The following is a 21,054-nucleotide window of genomic DNA, read 5'->3' as shown; positions in this document are numbered from 1 at the left end:
TCCACCTGTTCTCGTCTACTTTGTGTCGACCAATCAGCTCTCTCCAACCACTCGTGTCTTGTCCAGGTGTTCCTCGTTGTCTCGTCAATTTGTTTGTATTTAGTTCCCTGGTTTCTTTCACTTCTTGTCGGTTCATTGTCGTTGTCACATGTCTTGCCATGTCATAGTCGGCAGTTGTTTTTATCATTGTGATTAAATATTATTATTTTGAGATTCCCGCACTCCTGCCTTGCCTCCCTGCTTCCCTGCAATTGGGTCCACCATGTTCTTGCCTTGTGTTCCTCGCCTTCGCCCTAACCACGTACGTGACAGAATGAACCGACCAGAACAGGACCCAGCGGGAAGAACATGGCGTCACCCTGGACACCACCAAACTGCCTCCCACCGTCCTCAGCCTGCCATCCATACCTACCCTCCTCCAGTAAGCCCTATCGTTCAGTCTTTTCTGTCCTTTTCATCGGGTCCCCCTACTTGTCCTAGTTATTCACCATGCCCTACTATTTTACATCCACGTTTCTTTAGATTCTGATTTTTCTGATTGTGAAGATGGCCCCGATTTAGTTAACCTCCTGTCTGATTCTGAATCTGACACAGATTTAGATTTTTCTGGTTCCTTCCCTAGTTTATCCCGTCCTCGTCAGTTTTTGTCATGTCTCCCCGTTTCCAACCCCAGTGAGTCCAAATCCTTTCCCTCTGACCTTTTCTTGGGCACCCGTTTGGCCATCTACCCGGGACCGCCGCGTGGTGGCCAACGGAGGCGCCCCTCGTTGTTTTTCCCCTGTTCACAAGTCACTTAATTTTTCACCTGTTCCCACACGTTGTTCCACGGCTCCAATTAAGTCACGTCTAGTCAAACCTGCCACCATGTTCAGTACCAGCCATTTTTTCTAGTTCACCTTCCCGAGACCTTGTGCACTCTTCCACTCCCGTACCCTCTACTCCCAAACCTCAATGGCGGCAGGCTGAGGAAGCGACTGCAGGCCCCGTTCCTGCTCCTGCTCCTCGGCAGCTGCGGCAGGCTCCCGTTCCGGCTCCTCGGCAGCTGCGCCAGGCTCCCGTTCCGGCTCCTCGGCAGCTGCGCCAGGCTCCCGTTCCGGCTCCTCGGCAGCTGCGCCAGGCTCCCGTTCCGGCTCCTCGGCAGCTGCGCCAGGCTCCCGTTCCGGCTCCTCGGCAGCTGCGCCACCCGTCCTTGCTCCTGCGGCGCTCGTCCAGCGGCCGCCACCCGTCCTTGCTCCGGCGGCGCTCGTCCAGCGGCCGCCACCCGTCCTTCTCCGGCGGCGCTCGTCCAGCGGCCGCCACCCGTCCTTGCTCCGGCGGCGCTCGTCCAGCGGCCGCCACCCGTCCTTGCTCCGGCGGCGCTCGTCCAGCGGCCGCCACCCGTCCTTGCTCCGGCGGCGCTCGTCCAGCGGCCGCCACCGGACCCTGCTCCGGCGGCGCTCGTCCAGCGGCCGCCACCCAACCCTATTGCCTGGCCCCTGCATTACCATTGGGTTCGGCACCGTGGCCGTCCTCCTGAATGGCCCTGTAAATACCCTGGTGCTTGGCGTCCTGGACGACCTCCTGAACCGCTCAGCCAAGCACCTCACCTTCGGGTGGCCTGGATGGCCACCAGACTGACCTGAGGGGTGGACTCTGTACCCTCCTCCAGGCCCCCTTCCGCCCACCCTGGGTTGGTGACTTTTTGGTTGTTGTTTGGGGAACGTCTGGGATCCGTTCCTTTAGAGGGGGGGTACTGTCATGGTCTGTGTTTTGGTTTGGGTTGTTTAGTTTTGTTCCATGTTTTCCTGTGTTCCATGTTTGTCGTGTGCTCATTAGGTTGTTGTATCCACCTGTTCTCGTCTACTTTGTGTCGACCAATCAGCTCTCTCCAGCCACTCGTGTCTTCTCCAGGTGTTCCTCGTTGTCTCGTCAATTTGTTTGTATTTAGTTCCCTGGTTTCTTTCAGTTCTTGTCGGTTCATTGTCGTTGTCTCATGTCTTGCCATGTCATAGTCGGCAGTTGTTTTTATCATTGTGATTAAATATTATTATTTTGAGATTCCCGCACTCCTGCCTTGCCTCCCTGCTTCCCTGCAATTGGGTCCACCATGTTCTTGCCTTGTGTTCCTCGCCTTTGCCCTAACCACGTACGTGACAGCAATGAAGATTCATACATATAGAGCGAAAGATTAAGGGAAACCTTGGAAGAGAAGTGCACTTTAATCTGGAGCCACACCAATCTTATACAGGTTCTTCGGCCCACACCACAACTAACTACATGGTACATTTTCTTCTTTTTTTGTCTTGATGTCTTTAGGCTCTGTGGTTTCTGCCAAGAAATGCTTTTTTATTTTGTCTTACATACACGTTTTATTTCCGTGCGTGTCCTATCCCTGCCCTCTCTTGAGCTAAAATAAGAAAAAGAAAATAATTAAACACTTTTTTCCCCCCATAACTTGTTGTATTATGTCACCGATAAAGGTTGTGATACACCATATGTAGCAAGCCAAGACTGACACACAGGCAAAACATAAAGGCAAGCATTTGTGCAATAGTTGGAGTTGTACTACTGTACATCTCCTTTCACCCCAAATTTCGAGTCCTCATATCCATACATAGCATAGTTATGATGCAGCACCAATTCTGGGCCTGACCAGTTCAAACTATAGGATCACAGTGTTCGCTGATGGACTGGGCTACGATCATGCAGGTAACCTCTTGCCAGTGTCGCAAGGTGTTTAGCCCATCCCGCCCCAAGCTAGCCAAGTGCCCACCCAGGGAACCAAGTGCGGACCCAGGACCCCAGCGCTAAGAACCTGCCGGGAGCCAAGGAACTTAATGCATCCGGTGAGGTTTCAGAGGTAAAGTACTTTTGGCATGCTTTGTAACTAACTTAGATCAGCGAACACTTTGGGTGAAAGGTGGCATACACAACTAATTACTCATTAAGCGATCCCACAACGTCCAAGTTGGGATTTGGGAGACGACCACGCTACTACTACATGCGCTGATGAGCCGATGAAACGTTAGCCAAATAGTGCGGCATGCACACGTCACGTGATTCATATTGTAATACCAATGGCTTTTGGGTAGATTTTACTCAATTTTTCTTGGTAACACTTTTTACTGTTGTCAAATCGGTAGTGTAGGTAAAATATAAAATGTAAATTTTAGATGGTTTTCATGAATATTTACCCCTCTCCAAAATCATTTTTTTACAGTGTACTACTAATGGTTCAATCAACTAAATGTATATTTCAAATGGATATTATCATTAGGTGAAATGATTCCTAAACATGTTCAATTATTTGGGGAATAATGGTTGTTGTGATCATGATGATGATCAAGACGAGGGGACCGTGTAAAACCTTAAAGTCCTTCTAGTTATCATTTTTGCCCTCATCTTGTAGCTCATTCTTCCAGCACCATAATCATCACTCTCCCCATAAGAAAAGTTAATTAGATCTGCTTCATCCCAGCTTTATTCCAGTGCTTGTGCATCGGACACTGTGCGTAAATCAACGCGGCGGAGAGCGGACGAAAGAAGGGAGGGAGATGTGCGGTCTTTCATTTTTTTTTTTCTGTCGATGTTCAAAGGAAGGTTTTATACAGAGATTGGATTATAGAAATGAACACCACTGAGCCATGAGATTCACTGACTCCCAAACTCAAAGAGAAGCTGGAATCCCATGGCACAGCGACTTGCAGAAAGTGGAGTGAGAGAAAGAGTTGATTTGTCACAGTTTCATCATCATGTCTTGGGATTGGGTGTCTTTTCTTTCGCCCCGCTAGATCCATTATGACTTTGAAGGACAAGTACACTACAGGCCCACTTCCACGAACCAGCCCAATATCGACTCAGTTCAAAACAGTACACACAGATTTTGTATTATCATCGTTGTAAAACCATCAAATTGATCAAGTTTGAAAACTGTTTTTCACTATGAGCAATAACGAACCGCATGATGGAGGACTGTTAATATGACCACCTCACAGTTGTGGGTTCGTATCCAGCCTTCCTGTGCAGAGTTTGCATATTGTCCCCGTGCGTGAATGTTTTCTCCGGGTTCTTCCCACATTCCAAACACATGCATGTTAGGTTAATGGAAGACTCTAAATTATCTTTAGGTGTCAATGCGAGTATGAATGCGTGTTTGTTAAACTATCAACATCATAACACTTTTTTTTTAAATGTTCAGTGTTTTTTAAGTAACATGTAAATGAGTTAACTACTGCTATTAGTACAACCCCAATTCCAATGAAGTTGGGACGTTGTGTTAAACATAAATATAAACGAATGCAATGATTTGCAAATCATGTTCAACCTATATTTAATTGAATACACTACAAATACAAGATATTTAATGTTTAAACTGATAAACTTTATTGTTTTTAGCAAATAATCATTAACTTGGAATTTTATGGCTGCAACAAAAAAACTGGGACAGTCATGTTTACCACTGTGTTAAATCACCTTTTCTTTTACAATATTCAATAAACGTTTAGGAACTGAAGACACTAATTATTGAAGCTTTGTAGGTGGAATTCTTTCCTATTCTTGCTTGATGTACAGCTCCAGCTGTTCAACAGTCCGGGGTCTCCGTTGTCGTATTTTCACTTCACAATGCGCCACAAATTTTAAATGAGAGACAGGTCTGGACTGCAGGCAGTACCTGCACTCTTTTACTACGAAGCCACGCTGTTGTAACACGTGCAGAATGTGGTTTGGCATTGTCTTGCTGAAATAAATAGGGGCGTCCTTGAAAAAGACGTTGCTTGGATGGCAGCATGTTTCTCCAAAACCTGTATGTACCTTTCAGCATTAATGGTGCCTTCACAGATGTGTAAATTATCCATGCCATTGGCACTAACACAGCCCCATACCAATAAAGTTTATCAGTTTGAACATTAAACTTGCTCTCCTGGGGGTTGGGGGGTGGGGGGGGCGTGTGGGTAGGTGGGTGTGGCGGGGGGTTGGGAGGGGTTGGCTGGTGGAGTGGCATTGGCTCCCTGCGGCCCCCACTGGGTGGCCAGTTGTTGGGGCGCCTCGGTGGGGCGAGCGGACCGCCCTGGGTCCCTCGGTGTGGGACGTGTCCCGTCCGCCGGGCTGCTCTCGGGTGGACCCTTGGGCCTGATCCCGCCGCTCGATTGACTGGGTGGGGTGCTCAGCCGCCGCGGTGCGGCCACAGCAATTACAGGACACTTCTGTCAGTCTTTGTGCATGTAAACGGTATCAATTCACTTGCATGTATCCGCAGACACACACCCCTAGGACTCTTTCACTGGGTGTGGGGTCACGCACTTACTGCGACAAATAACTCATGAATATGCAAATCGCTTGTGTATCCCCTCACTTATACTCTCGTCCTGTAGACTTTTATAATTCACATAATTAATGCCACCACAGTTCAGTTGTACAGTCGGGTTCACGACCCTTGCCCTGCATGCTTCTTCTCCTGTCCTTGTCCTGTTCTATCTTGTCCTGTCCTTCCCTCACAGGGTGTAGCACTACAGCCCCATGCAACACTCATATGTAATGTTTCATTGTTGTAGATAATGTAATGGTTTACTTCTCTCAACCTGTTCACAATTTGTGATTTGTCTTTTGTCTTTGTTTCTCTCTCCCTTCTAGAAACTTTGCTCTGTTCGACTGATCAAGTCTGATTCTCAATAAACCTCAATTATAATACCACAGCGGAAATTTAAAAACTCCACTCTGACACAATAAAACTGTTCCGGCATAAAAGGGATACAGATTTTCCATTCTGCTTGACCTAACAGCCGAACAGGACAAAAAATTAAAATAAAGTTTGAACATTAAATATCTTGTCTTTGTAGTGTATTCAGTTAAATATTGGTCGAACATGACTTGCAAATCATTGTATTCTGTTTTTATTCATGTTTAACACATCGTCCCAACTTAATTGGAATTGGGGTTGTACAATTAGCAGGCGTGAAATAAAACAAAGGATAAAAAAACACCCATGTAAAGAGTTTTAACTTGGCATTTTCCACCTATTATTCACATATTTCATGTTGAGTCTGAGTATTCTTTAGAGCTCAGTATCTATTTAGAATTTAAATGTCATTTGCTTCATCATACATTTGTTACAGGAAAGTAGGTGTGACTCTGCTGCCCAAAACTTTAATGTAATGGGGTCTGCTGAAATAGTGAAAATGTATGTTTGATCAGATAAACTGGACGCTCCAATCTCCAAACGTATCTTAATGAGCCAACTGTCCAGTCACAGGTGGGTATACAATATAATGGTTATGACAGACACTGGCATCCTTGGCAAATAATCACTATAACAGATTCATGCAGCTATTTATCCATCTGTCTGAGCAAAAATACAAAATATTTTCAGTCAGAAAATACTCATCCTGCTGTTGACAAACACTGCATGCCTCTGAGGTCGCACACTACAGAGTGCTCATTACACACAGCAAAATAATAATGGACAGCAAATTATCTAGTGTCGGCGAACAGCTGGTACACAGACCCCAGGCTGAGGTACTATCTCCATGTGAGACGAGTCAACGAGCGGCAGAGAGGACGTTGGAAGTTGCATTTACTCAGCACTGAGGCAGATAGTCATTAGGGGAAGTAAACATTCACTTAAGCCTGTGCGTGCTTATTGATGCCACTCATGGGTCTCTGTGAGGAGTGATCAGGGAACAGAGTGAAGCTAAGGGTTTTAATTAGCTTGAAAACCTGACAGCCTTTCTCTGTACTTTGACACTGTAGTGTTGGTTGGTGGTACCTCGTTGTGATCTACAAACCTCGCCTTTCAATGTCAAGATGAGTTTTTCCTCTGTGACGACCTTCCTTTTGTTCAGATGAGAATAACTCAGGCTTATGGGATGCAAGTTAACTGCCTCTGTATCTCTAAAATCAAAATTGCTACCAATTACAAAAAACTGTTCATAGAAGGCCAACACATGTCATTAGAGACATACATTAAAGTGGTGAAAAAAAAAAAATCGAGGAGCCCAACTAAGCTTTAATCAGTAGCTACAATATACTTACAGCTCATCTGGGTCATTATCTTTACTGTTCATCAACGGATGAGTATTCAATGATATGTGAGTCCACATATTAATTCATAAAAGTGCATGCAAAGACCTCATCAAACCAACAGTAATGTAACATTTTTATACTATCTTTCATCTTCATGCTTCTATTTTCAGTGCTATTTAGATTTATTTGTGGCACTACTGGGCTTCATCTTAGTAGCTGTATTACCAGCCAGTGACAACAATATAGTGTATCTAGTTATAAGATTGTCCTTCATTTAATTCTCTTTATAATTTGTGGGTCCTTTTCAGATAATGCAGGTTAGTGACCATTAGAAAGAGGTTTGTGTCTTGTGAAAAATCTACAAAACAAATTAATTTTTAAAATCAAAATTGTAGATGTTTTTTGTTCAATAATGGCATCATTGGTCAAAGTGGTCATGAAAAACCTTACCAATCTTCAAAAAGTGTGAATTATACCTCAATAGAAAACTTGTGTGTTTAATTTGAAGTATTCGGTAAATGTCTCTTGTCTAAGTTGTGAAAATGATGCTCATTATATGTCCTGCTCAGTGAAAATCCAACAAAATTAAATGCAGACTGCCTTCTCCCTTGCCAGTCACAGAAAGAAACAGCCATTTCATGATATAATGCAAACCCTCTGTGAAAAATATAAATATACACATTGATCCATGTTTATATCCTGTAAACGTGTTTCTTGCTATTGAATTAAGCAGTAAGCGAGCAGTAGTAACACAGACATTTATTAGTATTACAATTTTGTTATAATTGTTCATTTTGTAAACTTTAACATGATATAACTTTTCATGATATAATGCAAACCCTCTGTGAAAAATATAAATATACACATTGATCCATGTTTATATCCTGTAAACGTGTTTCTTGCTATTGAATTAAGCAGTAAGCGAGCAGTAGTAACACAGACATTTATTAGTATTACAATTTTGTTATAATTGTTCATTTTGTAAACTTTAACAGCCGACCCAATATGATGTAAAACAAACAAAGGTGTAAAACAAACTTTAACTGTGGAAAAGCAAGGTATTGTTGTGTTTATTTTTTTCTTTCCTTCTTATCTATTTGCGAGACAAGGAGTAAAAATCAATTGAGTTGAGAGCAGCACACAGAACACACACCATGATTGGTCCATTTTACTCCTGGCAGCATGGTACAACATGTATCCCAATGGGTGACTATGGGGATCATACATCCATACATTTTCCGTAACGTTTATTCTCACACGCGTCACGAGCGTGCTGGAGCCTATCCCAGCTGACAGTGGGCGAGAGGCGGGGTCCACCCTGAACTGGTTGCCAGCCAATCGCAGGGCACATATAAACAAACAACCATTCGCATTCACATTCACACCTAAGGGCAATTTAGATTCTTCAATTAACCTACTATGCATGTTTTTGGAATGTGGGAGGAAACCGGAGTACCTGGAGAAAACCCACACAGGCATGGGGAGAACATACAACTCCACACAGGTGAGGCTGGAGTTGAGGCAGATGTGCTAACCATTGTGGACTATGGGCCTCAATCTTATTGAAATACATTGAGTCTGTGGTAAGCCTTAATTCCAGTTCATATTTCAGTTGTAATTTTGTTTTATGTAATTATTCATAAACTAAGTATAACATTGGAAAGGTTTTCATCATATATTTTTAACCTCTTAATAGAAAAGTGAAATGATTAAATAATTGTCTACTCATAGAGGCACAATCTCGATACAGTGGGTACGGAAAGTATTCAGACCCCCACCACCATGCTTCACTGTTGGGACTGTATTGGACAGGTGATGAGCAGTGCTTGGTTTTCTCCACACATACCGCTTAGAATTAAGGCCAAAAAGTTCTATCTTGGTCTCATCAGACCAGAGAATCTTATTTCTCACCATCTTGGAGTCCTTCAGATGTTTTTGAGCAAACTCCATGCGGGCTTTCACGTGTCTTGCACTGAGGAGAGGCTTCCGTAAAGCCCCGACTGGTGGAGGGCTGCAGTGACGGTTGACTTTCTAGAAGTTTCTCCCATCTCCTGACTGCATCTCTGGAGCTCAGCCACAGTGATCTTTGGGTTCTTCTTTATCTCTCTCACCAAGGCACTTCTTCCCAGATTGTTCAGTTTGGCTGGACGGCCAGCTCGAGGAAGGGTTCTCGTCGTCCCAAACGTCTTCCATTTAAGGATTATGGAGGCCACTGTGCTCTTGGGAACCTTAAGTGCAGCAGATTTTTTTTTTAACCTTGGCCAGATCTGTGCCTTGCCACAATTCTGTCTCTGAGCTCTTCAGGCAGTTCCTTTGACCTCATGATTCTCATTTTGATCTGACATGCACTGTGAGCTGTAAGGTCTTCTATAGACAGGTGTGTAGCTTTCCTAATCAAGTCCAATCATCATAATCAAACACAGCTGTACTTCAATGAAGGTGTAGAACAATCTCAAGGATGATCAGAAGAAATGGAAAGCACCCAAGTTAAATATATGAGTGTCACAGCAAAGGGTTTGAATACTTATGGCTGTGTGATATTTCAGTTATTCTTTTTTAATAAATCTGCAAAAATTTCAACAATTCAATTTTTTTCCTGTCAATATGGGGTGCTGTGTGTACATGGAGGAAAAAAATTAACTTAAATGATTTTAGAAAATGGCTGCAATATAACAAAGAGTGAAAACATTTAAGGGGGTCTGAATACTTTCCGTACCCACTGTATATACTGCATAAAGGTCCCAAGATGCTTTTCATGTTGTCCCCCTTCACACTGAATGATTTTGACATGCAGCGTATATTCGGTGGAGCGCAGTAAGACACCGACACACACACAGACACATGCACACACACACACACACACACAATTTGTGTGTAGATGATGTGATCATGTATCACTTTAGAATTAATCTACATTTTCAAGATGTGGAAATTTTTCACCTCTTCAGGGAGTTGAGTTTATTTTTATGAGAAAAAAAAATTATATTTGTAAATGTGACCACTCCAACAAAATCAAAACATACTTTATAACATCTTTACTGTGATGTATTGTAAATAGTTGTCTTGATTTAAGCATGAAAATGCTTAGATAACAAGCAGAGTGGTTGCTTTCGCATTAATATTTCAAGCGATACCAGTGTGCCAAGTGCAAAGGTACCAAATGTGTTGTTTATGAATCCCAATTACTGCAGGGAACTAATTTGTTATGTTACATGGAAGTGCTGAGGTTCTGTTCTTACAGTTCAGATTTCCTGTTTTCCCTGGACATGTCCACTTTTGAGACCTACAGATTAAATCACCGGGCAATTCAATAAATTCAATCTCAGTTGGCACATGTTTTTTATTAATGATCTTTTTTTTAGAAACAGAATGGGAACAGAAACAGCTCTGGCCAATTTAAAGTGCACCCAAACAGATGAAAAAAAGTCTTGTAAATTTGACACATCACAGAAGAGAGTCTTGTTAACAAGATGGACAATGAATGATAAAAACAATTTTTACCGTTGTTTTCACAACCATAAGGCGCACTTGAAAGTCTTAAATTTTTTACAAAATGGATGGGGCACCTTAAAATGTGGCGCGCCTTATGTGTGGGATTGCCATCATTCCGGGAGGCTTGACAAACTGCTGGACATCCGTGTAAACAGGGCGTTCAAAGTGAAGTGAGCGGCGTGGGAGCCATGGATGCCAGATGGTGAACACAGCTTTACTAAGACTAGGAGGCAGCGCCGGGCGAGTTACTCCACAATTTGTGAATGGATTGTGGATGCTGGGGCTAACATGTCTGCTTGCACTGTTGTTCGAGCTTTTGCACGGCAACGAGACTGACTCGAACCTGGCGTGTTTGATTGAGAACTTGCTCAGCTGTTCATTTCGGAAACAGAAGATGAGGACTTTGATGGATTAGTGGATGAGGATTGATCAAAAAATAACATGAATACATTGTTAAATACGTCAATAAAGTACAACCGAACTCAGTTTTGCTCCATGCCTTTTTAAAAACATTGTTTTAGTGTCCATGCATGCTACCATATGTTTTAAGCTAGCGTATGTTTTACCATGCCTGCACCCAATAATACGTTCCGCCTTATGTATGTGTTAAATACAGAAATAGACCCCGTAACTGAGACTGCGCCTTTTAATACGGTGCGCCCTATGGTCATGAAAATACGGTATGTGAAATCAGGCCTCAAAATTGTCAAGAATTGAGACATTCGTTCAGCTTCCAGACGCTATGGGCGTGTCACTAAATGCTCTCAAAGTCCCGTCTCAACGGAACTTTCAGCCTTCTTTCACGTAATTCCAAGTGACCCACATTGGTCACCACCAATGTGGGTCACCACCACCGATGTCCCATGGGCTACAGAGAAGCAGCCTCTGAGCTGGCTAAATGACCATAAGTTGTGCCGCCAGGACAATTTTCCCTCCTCTGAAATTCAGTGGGACAATGCACTTCTGTGGCCGCCAAAGGCGACAAATTTTTCCCCTCCTCCTCCTCCTTGACCTGTGAGGCTAACGGCCCTAATGCTGTTTTGATGGACCTCCTGCGCCTTCTCTAACCGCTCTCAGGATGGCAATTGGCTGCGGTGCAGCGGGTCCCGTCTGGTTCGCCGCTGCCTTGCAACAGAACATGCTTGGTGCCAGACAACAAGGCGCAGTAGCCCAAATAACACAAAATATATTACACTTCAGGGAAGATGTATTTTTTGGAGTTGTGGGCATATTTGTGGTCAATGCAATATTGGTAGTAATGGGTTCAGGTTAAAAGGAATGAGGAAGTGGCAAATGTGCCGAATGGCCACTGCAAGGAATAATGGCGCTTGGTGTTTCTATAGTGGGGGAGGGCCTCATGCTAGAAACTTTACGCCCCAACCCGATGACAACACTGGGCTACTTTTTAGCCCAGTGTTGTGGCCAAAAGAGATGAATAAAAATAGTCTTAAGCGATATCTCGTGTGCTATTTAGTGGGAAAAGGAATATTTGATGCAATGCCGATTTATTCCCACTGGTTTAAAAACACAAATAATCCTAGGAGGAAAATTAATACTAAGAGGCGTGGTCTATCTCCCTTTTGGTCTCAGAGGGCCGCCCCCTCTTTGCTGGGTATAAAAAGGCCGGAGCCCCTTTGTCCTCGGACTCGCTCGCTCGTTCTCCTTGCTGAAGAACCTGGTTCAGGGAGACCCACCTCTCACCACGAGGTGGTGAGAACGCACCTGACCGAAGTTGTCCCACTTACAAAAATGGAGAGAAATGCCATTTTCAATGTAGGAACACTTTGAGAGACACAAAATCTAAAAAAAAAAAAAAAAAAGAATCCAGAAAATCACTTTGTATGATTTTTAAATATTTATGTTGTATTTTATTGCATGAACTACAGTACATTCAGTATTTGATCACCTACCAACATGCAAGAATTCTCAAAATTGTAGCCCTGCAAAAGGCTGGGATGGACCACAGGACAATAGGCAACCAGCTTGATGAGAAGGCAATAACTGCTACTGGGGATCAGTGCAAGATCTCGACACGTAGAGTATCGACGATCATGAGAATGGTGTGGGATCAGCACAGAACTACACGGGGGACCTGACTTGAAGACAGCTGGGACCACAATTTAAAAACTTAACAATTAGTAACACACTACGATGTTATGTATTCAAATCCTGCAGTATGTGCAATGTGCCCCTGCTCAAATCAGCACAGGTCCAGGCCCGTCTGAAGTTTTCCATTGACCATCTGGATGATCCAGAGAAGGCATGGGAGATGGTCATGTGGTCAGATGCGACCAAAATAAAACTTCTTGAAATAAACTCCACTCGTCATGTTTGGAGGAAGAGGAAGGAGCAGTACAACAACCAAAGACTACCATCTAAACTGTGAAGCATGGGTTTGGAACAGAGGTGGGTAAAGTAGCCAAATATTGCACTCAAGTAAGAGTACTGTTACTTTATAATAATATGACTCAAGTAAAATGTAGTCATGCTAATATCTACTTGAGTAAGAGTAAGAAAGTACTCAATGAAAAAAACTTCTCAACTAAAGAGTAACTTGTGAGTAACTTCAGATGTATTTATTTTTTTAATCAGAGCATGAAATTAATAATAATAATAATAATAATAATAATAATAATATACGGGAGTTGACACACACCTGCCACCATTTAAATTTGTAACTGTCCAAAAACCAAAAATAAACAATGCGTTGGGCCCTACAGAAACATTATTTGCTTTATTAATTTAAATGACTTCATGAAGAAGCTGTTTGCTGAACAGACTTATTGATTGTGTGTGCGTGTGCGACACCATAGGGATCGGGCTAATGTAGCCATTTCTACTGCCAAAACGACAATAGAAACATCTGCAACTTACCGCAAGTTAGAAGTGGGCTAAAATATCCGAGTTTGGGCAGTCACAATTTAAGAGCTGGATAACAAACCTGTTGTTTTTTGTAGTCTGTACAGTAAACACACTCGCGCGGCTGTTTTTCTTCCCCTAAAATGAGTCATTTTGATTGGCTCGCGAAGGCTACGTGCATGTGACTGCCTTGTGTCGTCTGATTGGTGAATTGGAGTCAAATGACGTTGAATTGGCACAACGGCGCCCTATGTGGAAGTCGAAGATGGAGTCAAAAATAACACATGCAAGAATAGATAAAAGTAGTAAACGGCCTGTCGATCAACGGAGTAAAAGTATTGATCCTTCTTCACATAAATACTCAAGTAAAATAAAAAACTACAGTGTATTTAAAGTACTCAGACAAGTACAGTTTATCGAAAATGTTACTTGAGTAAATGTAATGGTGTAAATGTAGCGCGTTACTACCAGGAGGAAAAAAAGCAAAAGCAAAAGAAGTGCTTTAATTGCAGGGTGGCTGGAGCCCTTGGGTTGCGCTGGTCGCCAGGCGCTAGGAGCAGACATGCAACGCCCGTTTCCTTCCAAATGGAGCTTTGTCCGTAAGCTGCCCAAGCACACGAAGGTGTAGCTCGGGGCGCTAGCAGGGTGCCCTGCAGTGGGAGAAGGTCAGGTGCATCCTTGCCACCTAGTGGTGATAGGTGGGGGTCCCTGAGCCAGGTTCTTCGGCAAGGTGAAGGAGCCAGCGAGTCCCAGGACAAAGGGGCTCCGGCGTCTTATACCCAGCAGAGAGGGGGGTGGCCCTCTGAGACCAAAAGGGAGATAGACCGCGCCTCTTTGTGTTTTTAAACCAGTGGGAATAAAAGATTAATTATTGGATCGAAGGAAACCGGTTCCCATCTTTGCATTGTCATGCGCACACCCTGTTTAATCCCTGTAATGAGAGTTTCAAATTTATGTTGTTGCTGAGAGCATTTAGTATTTGCGACGTGGCATTTGTGTTGCGTGGGGTGAAACGTCTCATCAGGTTCAGCTGACAAACAGATTTGACATCGGACATTAAAATTCGAAGAAATACAATCACTCGTGACATTGGTGTGGTGGTAAACACTGGGAGCATTCATGCAAAGTTCTTAAAATATTACACAACATTCAAATTTGGTGAAGATTGTGGTACAGCTTGCGGCTGGAAGTAACTCACAACCGCCAGTGGGTGTCGCTGGTGTTCCATCCATTCTCCCAGAGGTCCGGAGTTGCATTTCAAAGGACCAGATGGTCCTTTTGAACTTTTATCTTGGCATGCAGGAGCATGGACACAACATCCTCCGGGTTTTCAAACTTTTTGGGTCCTGCGCACCACCGGGGGTATTTGATGACTGGAAGCCCAGGTTTCTTGGGTAACTGTTAATTAATTTGAAGTCTGGGTGAGAAGCCAGGTTTCCTGTGTCTCTACTTCAGACTGGCTGGTAATTCATTTAGCGTCCGGGTGAGATAAATTAGACATCCTTGTGGCCATCTGGCATAGTGGGGTAGCGTGGAAGAATGCAGAGATTCGGGGTTGCTGGGTGCCATTTGTTCCGTCCGGGCATACTCGCTACAATACCAAGTATTAGGTGCATTTTTTTCTATTGTATCAAATGTATTTCATACAATAAAATAAAATGAATTTTATTTTTATTTATTTTTCTATTATAATCATTGATCAAATCATTTACTGGATTTTATTTTTAGAATCTGTGTGAAGTGTGTAAGATGAAAAGACCTCTCAATTCATTGTAATTGGGAAAACTTGCAATATTGGCGGTGTACCAAATACTTATTTTACCCAAAAAAGAACCCCCACCGCAGTCTTTAAAGTCTCCAAAATTGTATATCCTTGTTTTGTTTCTAAACACATTTGTTTGAGGATAAGTGCTGAAAATATGTGCAAAGAACAATATAGTACTGGATTGTTTTCTCAGCATTCCAAGGAAGTTACTGTATATTCTTAAGTCCTGGAGAGGAGAATTCAGATGTTAGATGAACCTGTGATCCAGAAGATGCATTGTGTCATTCGTTCCGGTTGTGCTACATATAGGGCCAGCGCTATGCCCTTGTACGTGAGGTTCCATGGGAGTTTCCAAATGTGCTTTGTGGAAAATGCTTTCCACTTTGATCTGCGTGGGTTTTGTCCGGGCACTCCGGTTTTCTCCCACGTCCCAAAAAACATGCGTGGTAGGTTGATTGGAGACTCTAAATTGCCCGTAAGTGTGAATGTGAGTGCGAATGGTTGTTTGTTTCGTGTGCCCTGCGATTGACTGGCGAGCGGTTCAGGGTGGACCCTGCCTCCCGCCCGAAGATAGCTGGGATAGGCTCCAGCACGCCCGCGACCCTAGTGAGGATGAGTGGTAAAGGAAATGGAATGATGGATGGATATAGTTTGTGGTAAAATCATCATGACATCCTCCTGTATGACTAAAATTAACTTCCTTCAGAGTGTTTGGGCTCAACCTAATAAAATAGGGCGAGGAGCTTGATTATCCAAATAGAGTCACTGTTTCTCCACATAGAGAAGAGCCATTTGAGATGTCTCTAGCATTTCCCTTTGGATGCCTCTTTAGTGAGGTGTACCTAAACAGCTCCAATCAGGAGGAGGCCTCAGCACAGACCTGGGTTATGCTAGAGGGTTTTCCCTAACTGGAATGGAGGAGGTGGCAGTAGACCGAGAAGTCTGGAAATCCCTGCTTAGACTAAAAAGGAGAATGCAGTGGATAAAGGTTTGTGGACGAAGAGAGCTTTCTTCAGATTAACATCTAACAAGACCATGACAGCAACAAGACCTTTGTCTCATGCAAGAAAAGGTCATTTGTAACATTCTTTAGCGCTATATCAGTACTATGATGCATTCTAAATTACTGTCAAAAATGTATCATTGTTATCCTGTATATAAGAGAGCCCAAAACAACATTTTTTTTGTTTGTTTTGGTTCAATACATTCTCACATGAAGAGACCCTGAAAGTTGTAGAGTAAATCAGTTTTGTTGAAAGTCATTTAACTTTGGCAAATTGTTTTTTCAAGAATATTGGATAATATGGTCGTAGTAGAATTGACCCATTACTTGTGATTATTTTTTTTTTAGAACAACACATTTCAAACTTTCAAACTTCATCCATCTATTAATCATCGATACTGCTTGTCCTCATTGGTGGCGGGTGAGCATCCCAGCTGACTGTGCGAGAGGTGGGGTACATCCTGAACTGGTTGCCAGCCAACTGCAGGGCAAATATAGACAACTATTTAAAGTCACAGTCACACCTATTGACAATTTTGCGTTTTCACTTAACATGCATGTTTTTGGAATGTGGGAGGAAGCCAAACTACCTTTAGAAAACCCACTCTAGCATGACGAGAATATGTAAACGCCACAGCCAAACAATGACAATCACGACGCTATTTATGTTATGAAACTGAAAGGAGCACATTCACAGTGGGACTCTTTAAAATAATAGTAATTATTATCTGTCCACGCAGATTGCCTGAGTCGAACCATTCATTTAACCCTTGTGACAGCTAGAGTATGTTTTTTTTCCATTATTCTTTTTTTCAACAACAGAGTTAACACTGTATGTCTCAGCCACCAAATACCTTCACCCCCTCTCAGACTAATTGTATTGGACGCTTTCCTTTTTTAAATTGTTTGTCAAATGGCAATAAAGTAACGCCATTTGTTTGAGGCTGTTCATTGCATCACCATACAATAACAATATTCTGATATTACATTAGCATAGAACAGTATATTTTCTTGAAAAATACAAATATATTTTTTAAATTTGCTTCTCTTGTTTTCATTTGAAAGTCATTAAAGTGCTTTGTGAGAGCTTTGTGACCAATCTAGGGTGTAGTTTTGTCATTTCGCCCAAAGTCAACAGGGATAAGCTCCAGTTCCCTGTGACCCTGATTGGGATAAGCCATATAGAAAAAGGAGGGATGGATGGAAAGTCGGTAAATTATGACATTTTCTACATGATTCGAGCTATAACCTGACAAAGAATGGAAAAGATAGCAGCAGAGCCAATAACAGCAATGGGTCTAAGTAAAGTTAAGAAAGTAATAAGGTAAATATTAGACAAGTAGACTAATAATAATTGTAGTGTAATTAAATGCTCACTGTTTGCCTGTATTGGATCTCAAATGGCCTTGTAATGAGTCACCACTGCATTGGGGATAAGATGCACTGCTAACGTGTTAATAACATGCAAATTTCCTCCATGCAGAGAGGTGGAATTTAATTTTGGGGTAAGTCAGTTGAATGAACCTTCAAAGCTATTAAATTAACCTCTACCCTTTTCTCTTCTGAGCAGGAAGTTGCTGGTATTTATGGAGGGCTAAGTGGTAAAAGTGTAGACTATTATTAGGGAACTTTTACTTGATGAATTCCTAGACACATGAGGTCAAATAATTAGCACTTAAGATGTTCATTTTGCAACCAATGCTAATTAATAAACAACCGCTGACTGTGGAAGTGATTCTGATAATACAGAGGGTAAATTGGAACTTCTGGGAAATGTGCGATTTTGTCAAAGAAATTATAATACTGTGAGCACATAGTTGGAGAAGTCCAAGAGAAGATCGGGTGAGCCTGGATGAATGCTGAATGGAGAATGTATGAATTAAAGAGTCAAAAGAATCAACGTAAGTACGGTTCCACATCCATTTTTGTCATATGGAAAAAGAAAAAAACTCAATTTTATGTTTCACAATTTTATTTGAATATGACAAGCTTTTGATCAGTTTTACATGCATCATATGGCGCAGATTGGAAAGGTCAAAGCAAGCAAACCCTCAGGCTTCTCCTCAGTTTAGTTCTGTTACAGTCTCCCCTGGACTTGCACCCATGGGGTGTCAAACTGGTAGCTTTGCACCAGCATTTCTGTTCAGAGTGGTGTATAGTGTTTGTAAAGACCAGTGTTGCCACAGTTAGCTTGAAAAAGTAACTTAGTTACTTTACTGATTACTTGAGCTTAAAAGTAACTTATTTACTTGACTGATTACTTGATTTAAAAAGTAACTGAGTTAGAAAAAAGTAACTGTTTAGGTACTTTCAGCAGGATTGTCACTTAACCAAAAAAGCATTAACTTAACCCTACCCATTACTTGGTAATGTACGCCACACAAGTGAGGCAACTGTGTGTGTGTTTCTGTGTGTACGTAAATGTGAAAGTGAGTGGCGGTTGCACGCATGCGCACACACACATGCGCACACACACACACACACACACACGCACGCACAAACACGCACACGCATGCACGCACAGAGGGGGGCCCCGTTTTTTTCAATCCAAAATTTGTCATCATCATTTGGGGTCTTTGAGTTGTACTTTGTCTGGTCCCTCACCTGGGACCTGTTTGTCATGGGTGACCCTGGCAGGGGCATTAAGCCCCAGACTGTCATGATCGGTGCCCTGCATTCCTCTTTTAGAGCTTGGGTGGTGCTTTGTGCCCTGCTCTCTCTCTCTCTCTCTTTCTCTCTCTCTCTCTCTCTCTCTCTCTCTCTCTCTCTCTCTCTCTCTCTCTCTCTCTCTCTCTCTTGCTCTCTCTCCCTCTGTCTCTCTTTCTCTCTTTCTCTCTCTTTCTTGCTTTCACGCTCTCTCTCTCTCTCTCTCTCCCCAGCAATTACTACCTCCTTGCCTGCGGGCCTGTTCCCAATCAGCACTCATCACTGCCTTTATTTAAGGCTGTCTGACCCAGGGATCCGGCAGTAAAGTGTTCTCGCTCCCACGCGGTACAACGGCCTGCGCATTGCTCCTCGACAGAAAGATTGATTCGCTGACTCCCGTGCTTGCAACAAGGAGTAACTGTTGTTTCTCCTCCTTCAGTGCCCTCCTGTGTTCCCTGCCATGACACTCACTCCGGCCGCTTTGCCAAATTCACTCACCTGCTCACACCCCAGCCCTCCATATGCTCCCTGCTCCTACGGCCCACCATCACGCCTTGGAATTCCTGACATCGCGCTTATCCCAAATAAACCATTACCAACTGCTTCCTCCACCTCTGTCTGCTTTTGGGTCCAGTCCAAAAACCGTTTGGTACAAACCACGAAAGAATACTCTGGCCATATGGAGAAGGCGACACCCGAAGCACTCAGGGAAGCGACCGCTCACCAAGGTGATCACATCGGGCGGCAGGACAAGATTCTCTGGGAAATCAATTAGCAACCTAACACAGCAAATATCTCTCCTTTCCGCTCAGATGCACTCTGACAACCCCCACCTCCTTGAACACCCCGTGAGTATTCCTCCCGAGCCCGCTGCCTCCAACCCACCTCACCTCCCTTACAAGAACCTCACGTTCCCCATCCCAAACCTTTCCCTGGGGACCTAGATTCCTGTGGTCAATTTTTATTGAACTGCTCATTAGTCTTCGATTTGCAGCAGCTGAGTTATCCACCGATAAATCAAAAATAGCTTTCGTTATCAATCTCCTGCCTGGAAGAGCTGCAAAATGGGCAGCCAGGTCACTTCATCGCCACATGCCCTCTCAAACCTAAAGTCAGGGCACCCCACGAATTGAGACGCGCCATGGTGAGCCAAACTAAATCCTCTCCTAGCTCTCCCTCTCGTATGACCGTTCCTGCCAGCATCCTTGGACCCGATCGCAATACCCCAGTCATCGGCGCAGACTTTATTAATGAGGGCTTGGCATGTCAGCTATCCAGCTATCCCTCGAACCCCTCCCGTCCCCTAAAAAGGTTACGGCCCTGGACGGGCAACTCATCTCCCCTGTTACCCACCAGACGGCACCGCTCACCCTTCTCATCTCAGGAAATCACTGTGAAATCCTCCAGCTGTTTGTCATTCCCTCACCGGAGACTCCATTAGTCTTTGGTATCCCTCGGCTCAAGAAACACAACCCTGCCATAGATTGGACCCACCTGTTAATCACTGGTTGAAGTCATTTTCGCCACTCCCACTGTCTTCTTTCGGCCGTCCCAACCTCCAGCACACTTCAGCCACCAGTTACTCCAATCAATCTCTGTCGGGTTGCAGAAGAATATCACGACCTCTCCCATATTTTCAGATAGGACCTTGCCATCTCTCTTCCCCACCACAGCCCCTATGACTGCGCCATTGACCTCCTGCCGGGAGCCCCTTTCTCCTCCAGCCACCTCTTCAACCTTTCTCGTCCTGAAAAGAGTGCTATGGAACACTATATCCGTGACTCCCTTGCCTTTGGACTTATTCGGCCCTCTTCTTCCCATCTGGGGGCTGGGTTCTTCTTCGTCGAGAAGAAGGATACCACTCTCCGCCTCTGCATTGACTCCCATGGTCTCAATGATATCACTGCTAAGAATAAAGGCCCACTGCCTCTCATTGACCCTTTCTTTGAACCCCTCTGTGAAGCCCAGATCTTCAAGTTGGACCTGCGCAACGCATATCATCTCATCCGCATTAAAGAAGGGGACGAATGGAAAACTTCCTTCAATAATCCCCTTGGACACTACAAATATCTGGTCATGCCCTTTGGATTAACCAACACCCCGCAGTTTTTCCAACATTCATCAACGACGTCCTCCGTGATATGCTGAACTGGTTCGTCTTTTTCTACTTAGACGACATCCTCATCTTCTCCCGCTCACTGGAAGAACATCGTCAACATGTCCGCCAAGTCCTTCAGCGCGAACTCGAGAACTGCCTGTTTGTGAAACCCAAAAAGTGTGAATTCCACCT

This window comes from Phyllopteryx taeniolatus, chromosome 7, assembly GCF_024500385.1.
Source record: "Phyllopteryx taeniolatus isolate TA_2022b chromosome 7, UOR_Ptae_1.2, whole genome shotgun sequence".
NCBI classification, from domain to species: Eukaryota; Metazoa; Chordata; class Actinopteri; order Syngnathiformes; family Syngnathidae; genus Phyllopteryx; species Phyllopteryx taeniolatus.
Note: the sequence above shows the minus strand (reverse complement) of the source record.